The following is a 12284-nucleotide window of genomic DNA, read 5'->3' on the forward strand; positions in this document are numbered from 1 at the left end:
TCATTTTCTATTTTATGATTTTTGTACGAATTACTATGAATTATCAAAGTGGAGCATTCAAATCTGCAAAAATCAGAAAGAAAAGGAATCTAAATCTTGCATCGAGGACCCTGAAGTTTCCACAAATAAAACCCGAACGAACGGATCCTTTACTACACTATTCATCAGAGTCACTGTCTGTTCACTTAACCCCCTGGAAAAGCTCCTATTCATGCGCGGGGTCCTCTTTCTTCTTCCTCAGGACGGCAGCAGGGAGTGGCCGGCCGGCTCGTGGCTCCGGTGGCCATGGTCGTCGCCGGCGGCGGTGAAGTGGCGGGGAGGGTACCTGGGCCTGCGCGCACACGCCGGTGGCCTCGGCTCAGCCCGAGGTGGAGCGTGGATGGCTGGCCACGTGCGCATGCGGCTCGGCTGCGCATAGACTGACGGCGGTGGCGCTGTGGGGCACGACGGCGACGAGTGGCTTCAGGCGAGGGGTGCGGGAGTTGCGGCGCGAGGTGAGGGAGGTGGTGGTGTAGTCAATTTGGGTGGAGGGAGGCTGGAGACGAAGGAACAACGGCGGCCAAATCTCGAGCTCGTGGCGGCAACCATGGCGGCCGCGTTCCGGAGCGCGCGCAGCACCAGAGAGCGAGGGAAGGAGAGTGGGGAGGCGAGTGAGTGCTCGGGCAGCTCGGGCGTTCGCATTTGGAGGCGCAGGGGCAGGGCAGCGCGTGGCGCGGAGGCGGGACGCGCGGCGGCAATGGAGTGCGCGCTCTATTGCATGGCTGCCACGGAGACAAAACAACGAACACGTGGCGTGCGTCTCTGTGCCCGACTTGGGGTCCGTTTTTGGGCCATCTCTGCTCCGAATTGGGCTATGGGCCTTGAAGCAAAATTATTCTCCTTCTGATGCTCTACAAACTTGATTCAGGGTGCTCGGCCATTAGGCTGTTGGATTAGTAGATAATTAGTACTAAACTTGATAGTGTCAGTGATTTGACAGCGACAAGCAAACATCCAAAATTGATGGTCGAAATGAAATACAACTGGTGCCATCTTCTTGTATGTTCTTCCCCATCATGTAAGCTCCAACTTTTACATTTGGATCAACTGAAGTTGCTTAGCAAAATTTGGAGAACGCGGAATGCCAACAGTGATGACAATGGATTCCAGACTTAGAAATTTTTCTAAGTACTGAAAACAGCTGTCAATTCAAAGTTCGAGCCTCGATTTGACTTACTTCCAAGCTGATCTAGCTCTTAGTCCAAAAACAAAGTTTGTTCTACATGATATGGACTACAACTTTCATTTAAGGTCCAACCTCAAAACTGGTATAGAACCTACTGTTCTAGTTTGACCAAAGTAGGATCACTATGAAGCTTAAATTATCATTTTTGCTCTATTGGAGCATTTTCTTGGCATTTGCCCAACATGAACCTTTCATGACTTTTGTTGTAGAGTTCATCTAGAGTCATTTGGGCATGGTTGCAAAATTTGGTTGATGATCAAGAATTCCCTTCACTTTATAAAATAATTCAAGCAACGACATAACTCGTCATTTCATGTGACTTCTTGATTCCAAACTTCACGAAACTTTTCCATGGATCAATATAGGTGGTTATTGATGTGAGACATACGAAGATATTCCAATAACACCACCCAAGCATATGTCTTGAAAAGGGGTCTATAGGCGAGCAAAGGTGCAATCTCTAAGTTTAGGTTGGGGCTCGTTTCTATAGGTTCGACCTTGACATCTTCATCATCACTTAATATACCATGTTTTAGCTCAAACCCATTGCTTAACTGGTGGCAAACACCTGGGGTGTTACAACCCTCAGCCTGCAACATGTCGCATGCTGGTACCAAGCTTGGTACTGCCTAAACTCACGGTTCATGTGTGGCTCGTTGTTGTCGTCCACGTTGTCGTGCATCTCCTCCCATTCCTCAATGAAGGACTGGTGGTGCCTCTTCCAGTAAAAAATCTTCTTGTTCCTCTAACGATCCAACCTGCACGTATGTCATCATTACTTGAATCCATGTACATGTCACCATATTAATAGAAATGGATCATCATCATGAGACATTTGAAATATCAAAACACTTACTTGTGTAAGTCAACGCCAATCGAGAACAGAGCCGTAGGCCAAAGCTATCTTACTCCAAATTGGCGTGCAACTCTATCTGGCAGGTGGAACTCGACAGCATAGAAGCAGATTAGAGGACACCTCATCCTATAGAAGTCATCGTCGGCCCCACAAACGTTGCTCAGCTGAAAAGGAAGTGCGTCCTCTTCACCGTATGGCTCCCACTCCACTAGCAACATGTGCAAACAAGATGTTAGATGGTATACTAATCCTTTTTAAACCAGCATGGGAAATAAAATTTACTTACACTAGACGCCGTCAGCGTGTCTAGCTCGTTGGTGAACTCAATGTACATCTGGTCTAACCTCACGCACGGAACCATGGCCTGGTCCCAAAGGTACGCCCATGTTGGCTGCCGTCTTGGAGGCTGACCTTGGAACCACTCACGACAAGCCAGAACCTCAAGATGGCCAACTAGAAGACGAGCCCACATCCACAGCTGTAATAGGTACACGCATCCACCAAGTGATGGGTTGGACAAAGACCGACGACACCCCTCGCACAGCTACCGGTATAGAAAACACAAGACTACAGAGCACTAGCTGTAGTGACCCGCCTGGTCCTAGTCACTGAGGTAGTGGATCTACATCCAGGACGCACTATCACCCATGGCGTCGAGGAAGAGAATGTAGGCAAACAAGTGTAGGATCCACGCCTTGCAGTAGTACCCAACTGTCTCCTCATCTGCCTCCTCGGGGCACTATACGAACTCTTCCCGTAGTCAGGAGATGGGAACTCTAGAAGTGCGAGCCACTTGCTCGCCAAGCTCACGCCCAAGGAAGGCCTCCACTCATGCTCTCCAGCCCTCTGACCTGCACTGCCCGGTGACTGGGTTGCCATGAATCCTTAGGCCTAGCATCTTCTGACAGTCCTAGAGCATGACTGCCATCTCCTCGAAAGGTAGGTGGAAGCTGTGAGTCTTCGGTCGCCACCTATATTGAAGACAAAGCAATATTAATTGTCAAAAAGTCAATCGCATGAACAAATGGCCATGAATGAAGGCAATGATTCAATTTAATACCTGTCAACCAATGCAGTTATGGTTGTTGAGTTGAACTTGGGCAACCCACAATGAACCTGAAAAGAGATGACATCCTGGACAGCTCTTTACAGGAAAGGAGTGTACCTGTCGTCGCACCGCATGTCCAAGAACCCACTGTGGGTTCTAGGATGAAGGAGCGGAAGGTCCTGCATCGAATAAAACAGTCTCATGTTACTTCACGAACACATGTACGCTCACCAAATTTTGAACAAAACTTATAGATTATTACCTACCCTAACGCTATGAGACGTCCTCAGTGGGTCGCCTCATACGTCGGGTCGAGCAGGTGGAATTGCTCCATCCTACAAAAAAGTGAATGAATTCAAATTTCAATATACAATAAAATATGAACTTAGAAATGTATAAGTAATTAACACAAATACAAGCATAAAAAGAGACATGCATAATTAATTAAATGAAGACGACAAATATAAAATAATCAAATGAACCAATAGTCACACCTCACTAATCTATCAATGACAACTTCGTGAATTGTGGCCAAGTCTACCACACTTGCCGCACTCGTACTGCTCAGGGCCAGTAACAAATGGAGTTCCTCTCCCACGCCTCGTTCTTTCGGGTATCTGATCCATAACCATCCTGTGCCTCGTCCTCTGCCTTGATCCACGCTTGTTCTAATGGTAAGCTAGATCCGTAATGTACTTCGGCCCATCATATGGAGGCTACTCTCTAGGGTCCTAGAAAGGCATGAAGCGGGGGCTCCATGTGTGCACAAGCATGTCGACACTGAACTCGTGAGGTATCCTCCTATCGATATTATAGTTGTGATGCCTAGCTGCTACCACCAAATGAGAACATAGAAAGTGGTACTGCCTTGGTTTACCACAAGTGCACTTAAAATCTTGGAGGACAACCACATGTATCCTCGACTCTCAGACCTCACTGTCAGACGTTGTACCGCCCCTATGCTTGACCTAATAAGTCCCTATGGCATGGTCAAAGCATGTAACCTCATGTGTGCCAACCCTTTCTCTTGCCTTCTCTAGGTGTGCCTTTGGTTTTGGAGCCCATATCTCTCCATCACTCCGCAACTGCAATGGATGGACATGTCTATCGTTGAACCAGGCAACAAGCTTATAGAAGGTGAATTGAACGATTGCTTTCATGGGCATACCACATATCCCCAATAGCAACTTATTGAATGACTCTGCCATGTTGCTGCACTGAAACTCGTACCTCCATCCACCGGCGTCGTGAGCTCTCATCCATTTCTCCAAATCCTTCATCAAACATGTGAGCCATTGTCTACCTTCTGCATTTGATGCGGTTCTAACCTGCTCTAACTTTTCCTTAAAGTACTTGTCCTCAAGCTGTCGAGCAACCTCCTGGAATAGATCAAAGTTACCCTTGACACCATCCTTTCAGAGTAGATTCTCAGCAAGGTGCTGAGTACACCAACGATGGTGCAAAGGTGCATACCCCTCTATCTGCTCTCGCATGACATTAAGTATGCCCTGATGCCTATCAGATATGATGCCAACCTCCCTACCAGGCCTAACCATGTGTATTCAGACTAGCCTCAAGAACCATCCCCAATTGTCATTGTTCTCCTTCTCAACCAAAGCAAATGCCAAAGGAACCAACTTGTTGTTCGTGTCATAGGATATGGCTATAAGAAGTGTGCCCTAGTATTTGCCAATCAAGAACGTACCATCTGAAAGCATCTAGGCCCCTAGTTGGATTTCGGTGATTAATGTCAATACAAAGATTACTATGACTAACGTGTGTTTTGCAGAGACAATTAAGTTAGGTCACGGTAATGGAGATCGATTGGGCAATCGAGGTTGTCATGCCCCTACGATGGAAATCGTTTCGGTTTTCAAAGGATGGACGACAAGGTTAAGGATAACTAGTTCTAAGTGTCGATTGAAGTTGGAGAGACACTTAGAGTAGTTTAGGACTTTGTTTTTTCCTTTGGCCGTACTATGAAGGGGGGTATGAACGGGTAGCTTGACCTAGTTGAGTCTAGTGAGTTAGGTGTGGTGCACACTTGTTAAAACTAGCTCTAGGTAGCTCCTATGAATGCCTAAGATCCTTTGGAGCAAACTTCATTCACATATGTTCAGAAGTTGGAAGTGAATGGAGGGTCAAATACTGACCGGACGCTGGCTCCGGTGCGACCGGACGCTGGCCGCAGGGTCTGGTCAGTTCATTTGACCGAGAAGATCAAGTCTGGTGTGACCGGACGCTGGGAGGTCATGTGACCGGACGCTGAGGGCCAGCGTCCGGTCAACTCCAGTAAGGGTCTAGACTTGGAAAAGAGTGACCGGACACGTCCGGTCAGTGTGACCGGACCCTGAGTATCCAGCGTCCGGTCGTTTACAGTAAGCATCCAAGAGCGACCGGACGCGTCCGGTCGGTACTGACCGGACCCTGACAGCGTCCGGTCATCACTTGAATGCTGGTTCGCGGGTTGAACTGACCGGAGCGTCCGGTCATCACGACCGGAGCGTCCGGTCATCCCGTAGAAGCTCATAACGGTTCGTTTTTCAGGCTGGCTTATAAATAGAAGCTCCACTCGTGAGTGGAGCATCCTTTGCTCATTCCAACAGCTGAGAAACACGTTTGTGAGTGCCAAGAAGAGCAAGATCCTAGTGAGGTGTTTGTGATTTAAGAATCCAAGAGAGTAGCCTCACTAGCAAATCAAGAGTAGCAAAATGTGCATCCATCTTCTCATTAGGCTTCGCGTGGTCAAGTGAGAGTTCGTGCTTGTTACTCTTGGTGATCGCCATCACCTAGACGGCTTGGTGGTGATTGGGAGTTTGGTGTTCACCCGGCGGAGCTTGTGGGTGACCCAACTCAAGTTGTGAGCGGCTTTGGGTGATTCGCCGCGACGGAGTGTCGAAGAATCAACCCGTAGAGAGCACTTGATCCTTGCGCGGATCAAGGGGGAGCTACACCCTTGCGCGGGTGCTCCAACGAGGACTAGTGGGGAGTGGCGACTCTCCGATACCTCGGCAAAACATCGCCGCGTTCCTTTCTCTCTCTACTTACTTTGAGCACTTACTTTGAGTATTTACTTTGAGCATTTCAATACTTGTTTTACATCCATAGAATTGCTTGCTAGAGTAAGTTTGGAACATAGGTTGAGAGGTTGTTGTGCATTAGTTTGATATAAACACTTTTCTAGGCACAAGGGGTTAATTGGGCTATCCGTAGGATTTGATTATTGCAAGAGAATTTAGAATTAGCCCAATTCACCCCCCCTCTTGGGCATCTTGATCCTTTCAATTGGTATCAGAGCCTCGTGCTCATGTTTTTAAGCTTAATCGCTTAGAGCAAGATGTCTCACGGGGATGGACCTCCTCCTATCTTTGAGGGAGATGATTTTCCATATTGGAAAATCCGCATGGAGGCATACTTAGAAGCTCTAGATGTTGGAATTCTTAGAGCCGCCTCTCAAGGGTTCTCCGCACCTAGAAATGCCACACAACTTCAAGGCGATGAAGTGAATTATGAGAAATGGAATGCAAAGGCTCGCAACACCATTTTTAGAGGCCTTTGCAAAGAGGTGTTCAATCGTGTAAGGAACCACAAAGACGCCCATGCTCTATGGTCGGACGTTTGTGCGCTCCATGAGGGAACCAAGAGTGAGCGTGAGGAGCGCTATCATCTTGTGATTAAAAAGCTAAATTCTTTTGAGATGTTTCCCAAAGAAAGTGCTAATGAGATGTATTCTCGATTAAATGTTCTTGTAGAGGAAGTCAATGGGCTTGGACTTACTCAAATGTCACCATCCGATGTTGTGAGAAAAATCTTGAGTGTCCTCCCCATTGATAAATATGGACACATTGTGACCGTGCTACATCAAGGTGATCTTTTCACCGCTACACTGACACAAATCTTGGGAAAGATCAATGCTCATGAGATGTACATGCACATCACACCACAAGATGGCTCATCCTCTACAAAGAAGAAAGAGAAGGACTTAGCATTCAAAGCTAGCCAAGACAAGGGCAAAGCAAGACTTGAGTATGAGAGCTCAAGTGATGAAGATGGTGAAGAAAGCCTTGCCCTCATGGTGAAGAAGACCACCAAGATGCTAAAAAGGCTAAACAAGAGTGGCATCAAGTTCGACGGCAAGAAGAAGAAGTTCTTCACAAGCTCAAGAAGAAAGCCAATCTCCGAGATGGATTGCTACAATTGTGGCGAACTTGGCCACTTAGCTCATCAATGCACAAAGCCCAAGAAAGACAAGTTCAAGAACAAGGGCAAGAAAGATGATTCAAGTGATGAAGATGAAAAGAAAAAGAACAAGCCATACAAGAAGAGAGATGGCAAAAAGAGGGACTTCTACAAGAAGAAGAAGAGTGCAAGGCCTACATTGTCGGTGATTGGCTCACGGACATTGATTCATCAAGTGGATCATCCGATGATGATAGTGACGATGAAAAGGTGGCCGCCATTGCTATTGATCTTGCATCTTCACCGCCACCATCGCCATCATCCTCTACACACCTATGCCTTATGGCCAAAGGTGAACGCAAGGTAACTAAGAGTGATGATAGTAGTGATGATGAACATGCTAGTGATGATGATAGTGATAGCTATGATGATGACTCACCCACTTATGATGATCTTGTCAAAATACTAAGAAAATATACTAAGATCATTAGAAAGAGTAGAGCTACAAATGAAAAACTTGATGCTAAAAATGATTCACTTTTAGCTAAGTGTGATACATTAGAAAAGGCTAATGATGAGCTCAAAGAAACAAATGATTCTATATCATCCAAACTCAAGGAGCTCAAATCTTCTAAGAAAGAGCTTAAAGATAAAAATGATAAACTTGAGTGGGTGCACAATGAGCTTGTCACTAGTCACCATAAGCTAAAAGATGAATATACAACTCTAAAGATCAATTATGATACCCTTATTATTGCACAAGAATTCTTACCAAATGAGCCACATGATGCTACTAACCATGTTGTTAAGATTGATATAGCTACCTCATGTGATGATTTAATTGATGAAAGCATTGAGCATGGATCTAGTAGCAAGGGCAAGCAAGTGGTTGAGTGCAATGACTATGATGAGTATGTCAAGCTCAAGAGTGACAATGAGAAGCTCATGAAAGATCTTAAAGAGATGAAAAGTCACAACACCATTGTGCTAGAAACTCTTGATCATGACAAAGAGGTGATCCTTGAGAATGAGAAGCTAAAAGAAGAAATCAAGAAACTCAAGGAGGAGAAGAACAATGATATTCTCAAGGAAGAGAACAAGAAGCTCAAGATGGAGAAAGAGCATCTCAAAGTGGGATTGAGCAAGTTTGCTAGAGGCAAGCATCTCCAAAGTGAGCTACTCATGAATACCGTCATGAAGATGGATAGAAGTGGCATTGGATATATGGCAAGTGTAGAGAAGAAGAAGGCTCAAGCTCAACACCAACAATCAAAGCCAAAGCCAAAGCCAAAGAGATGTTTTGAGTGTGGACAAGAAGGTCACTTTGCTCATGAGTGTCAAACTCCACCACCACAACCCTTGCCCAAGCATGCTAGACCCTTTGCTTTCAATGCTCACTACATGCTTAGAAAAGATTCGAGTGGAAAGATGAAAGTCATGTTCTTAGGTCCCCCCAACAAGAGTAGGCCTAAGAAAGTTTGGGTGGCTAAGTCACTTGTTGAGAAGGTGAAGGGCCCTCAACAAGCTTGGATCCCTAAAGCTTGAATCTCTTGTGTGTAGGTGAACTACAAGACCGGTGGAAGTCATTGGGTTATTGATAGTGGTTGCACTCAACATATGACCGGTGATCCTCGTATGTTCACCTCACTAGATGAAGAGGTAGATGGACAAGAGAAAATAACATTTGGAGATAATTCAAAGGGCAAGGTTAAAGGATTGGGCAAAGTGGCAATATCAAATGATCATTCCATCTCCAATGTGCTCTATGTTGCTTCATTGAGCTTCAACTTGCTATCCGTTGGGCAATTGTGTGATCTTGGCTTTCAATGCTTATTCACCGAGAAGGAGGTGGTTGTATCCAAGGTAGATGACAATCAAGTGATATTCAATGGATTTAGATACAACAACTTATATCTAGTTGACTTCACCTCCGAAGATGCAAACTTGAAGACTTGCCTATTCACCAAAACAACACTTGGGTGGCTATGGCATAGAAGACTTGCTCATGTTGGGATGAGCTCACTCAAGAAGCTTATGAAGAATGATTTGGTGAGAGGGTTGAAGGATGTGAAGTTTGAGAAGGACAAGCTTTGTAGTGCATGTCAAGCCGGCAAGCAAGTTGCAAACACTCATCCAACCAAAGCTTTCATGTCAACCACAAGAGTGCTAGAACTCCTACACATGGATTTATTTGGACCAACAACATACAAGAGTTTGGGAGGAAATCTCTATTGTCTTGTGATTGTGGATGACTATTCAAGATATACATGAGTGTTCTTCCTTCATGACAAATCCGAAGTTGCATCTTGTTTCAAGAAGTTTGCCAAGAGAGCTCAAAATGAATTTAAAGTGAAGCTCAAGAAGATAAGAAGTGACAATGGCAAAGAGTTTGACAACACAAATATAGAAGCTTATTGTGATGAAGTTGGAATCAAACATGAAGTCTCCGCAACCTATACTCCTCAACAAAATGGTGTAGTTGAGAGGAAGAACCGGACTTTGATCACTCTTGCAAGGACAATGCTAGATGAGTACAACACCCCCGAAGCTCTATGGGCGGAAGCAATCAACACCGCATGTTATGCATCCAACCGCCTATTTCTTCAAAAGTTCCTTGTCAAGACTCCATATGAGTTGCTCAATGGGAAGAAGCCGGACGTCTCCTTCTTTAGGGTGTTTGGTTGCAAGTGCTACATCTACAAGAAGCGGCAACACCTAGGGAAGTTTCAAAGGTGTTGTGATATAGGTTTTCTTGTTGGTTACTCATTGAAGTCCAAAGCATATAGAGTATTTAATCATGCCACCGGCTTGGTTGAAGAAACATATGATGTGGAATTTGATGAATCTAACGGCTCCCAAGGAGCACATGAGAATCTTGATGATGTAGGTGATGAACCATTGAGGGAGGCTATGAAGAATATTCCGGTGGGAGACATCAAGCCAAAAGATGATGAAGATGATATACAAGTCATTAATCAACCCTCTTCATCAAATGTACCACAAGATGGTGAAAAAGTTGGGAGAGTAGAAAATGAAGATACTCATATCTCCCATGAGCAAATGGTGGTACAAGCACAAGATGTTGATGCTCCACAACCTCCTCCTCAAGTGGTCAATAGAAGAAATACACCTCTCCTACAAGATCATCCACAAGATCTCATCATAGGGAGTCCAACAAAGGGGGTGATGACTCGATCTCAAAAACTTACTTCATTTATTGCTCATCACTCTTTTGTCTCTTGCTATGAGCCTACCAAGGTAGAAGATGCTCTTAAAGATCCAGATTGGATCAATGCCATGCATGAAGAGTTGAACAACTTCACTCGCAATGAAGTTTGGAATCTTGAAGAGCGACCAAAAGATGCAAGAGTCATTGGAACAAAGTGGGTGTTCCACAACAAGCAAGATGATCAAGGTGTTGTTGTGAGGAACAAGGCAAGACTAGTGGCAAAGGGGTTCTCTCAAGTTGAAGGTTTAGATTTTGGAGAAACCTTTGCACCGGTTGCAAGATTAGAAGCCATCCGTATCCTTCTTGCATATGCATCACATCATGAAATGAAACTATATCAAATGGATGTGAAAAGTGCATTCTTAAATGGCTTTATTAATGAACTAGTCTATGTTGATCAACCTCCCGGGTTTGAAGACCCTAGATATCCTAATTATGTTTATAGGTTGTCCAAGGCACTATATGGGCTTAAGCAAGCCCCAAGAGCTTGGTATGAGCGCCTTCGGGACTTCCTTATTGAAAAGGGCTTCACCATTGGGAAGGTCGACACCACACTATTCACCAAGAAGCTTGATGGGCATATCTTCATTTGTCAAGTATATGTTGATGATATCATCTTTGGATCATCAAATGAAGACTCATGCAAAGAATTTGGTGAATTGATGTCTAAGGAGTTCGAGATGTCAATGATTGGTGAGCTTACATTCTTTCTTGGTTTTCAAGTCAAGCAAATGAAAGAAGGCATATTCATCTCTCAAGAGAAATACACAAAAGATCTTCTCAAGAGATTCAAGATGGATGAATGTAAGCCAATCAAGACCTCAATGCCTACCAATGGACATCTCGACCTAGATGAGGGAGGTAACTCGGTTGATCAAACTCTCTACCGTTCTATGATTGGTAGCTTGTTATATTTAACCGCATCTAGGCCCGATATCATGTTTAGTGTGTGTATGTGTGCTAGATTTCAAGCTAGTCCTAAGGAAACTCATTTAATTGCCGTAAAAAGAATCCTTAGGTATCTTAAGCACACACCAAGCATAGGCCTTTGGTATCCCAAAGGAGCTTTATTTGAATTAATTGGCTATTCCGATTCGGACTACGCCGGATACAAAGTTGATAGAAAGAGCACATCTGGAGGGTGCCATTTGCTTGGTAGATCACTTGTGTCTTGGTCCTCCAAGAAACAAAATAGTGTGGCTTTGTCCACCACCGAAGCGGAATACATTGCCGCGGGTGCTTGTTGTGCACAAATATTATACATGAAACAAACTTTACTAGACTATGGAGTAGTTCTAGAGAAAGTACCTCTTTTATGCGACAATGAAAGTGCGGTAAAACTTGCAAATAATCCGGTTCAACATTCTCGCACCAAACATATAGATATCCGCCATCACTTTCTAAGAGATCATGTAGCCAAAAATGATATATCACTAGAGGGTGTAAGATCTGAAGATCAATTAGCGGATATCTTTACTAAACCGCTAGATGAAGCTACATTTTGTAGATTGCGGAATGAGCTCAATGTACTTGATTTTAGTAACTTCACTAAAAATTGAGCTTGTGTTGTCCCTTGCATTCATTGTAATATACAACATGTTTAATTTGTAGCAATGCATATAGGGCTTGTCTAACATGGTTAAGATAACCGCCGAAAAGCGTGTGAAGAAGCTTAACCTTGGATCAAACTTGACAAGCAACTAGATTTACTTACAAGCATTACATATGCATGAATGTTGGTTTGTCG

Source organism: Miscanthus floridulus, chromosome 8 (assembly GCF_019320115.1).
Source record: "Miscanthus floridulus cultivar M001 chromosome 8, ASM1932011v1, whole genome shotgun sequence".
In the NCBI taxonomy this organism is placed as follows: Eukaryota; Viridiplantae; Streptophyta; class Magnoliopsida; order Poales; family Poaceae; genus Miscanthus; species Miscanthus floridulus.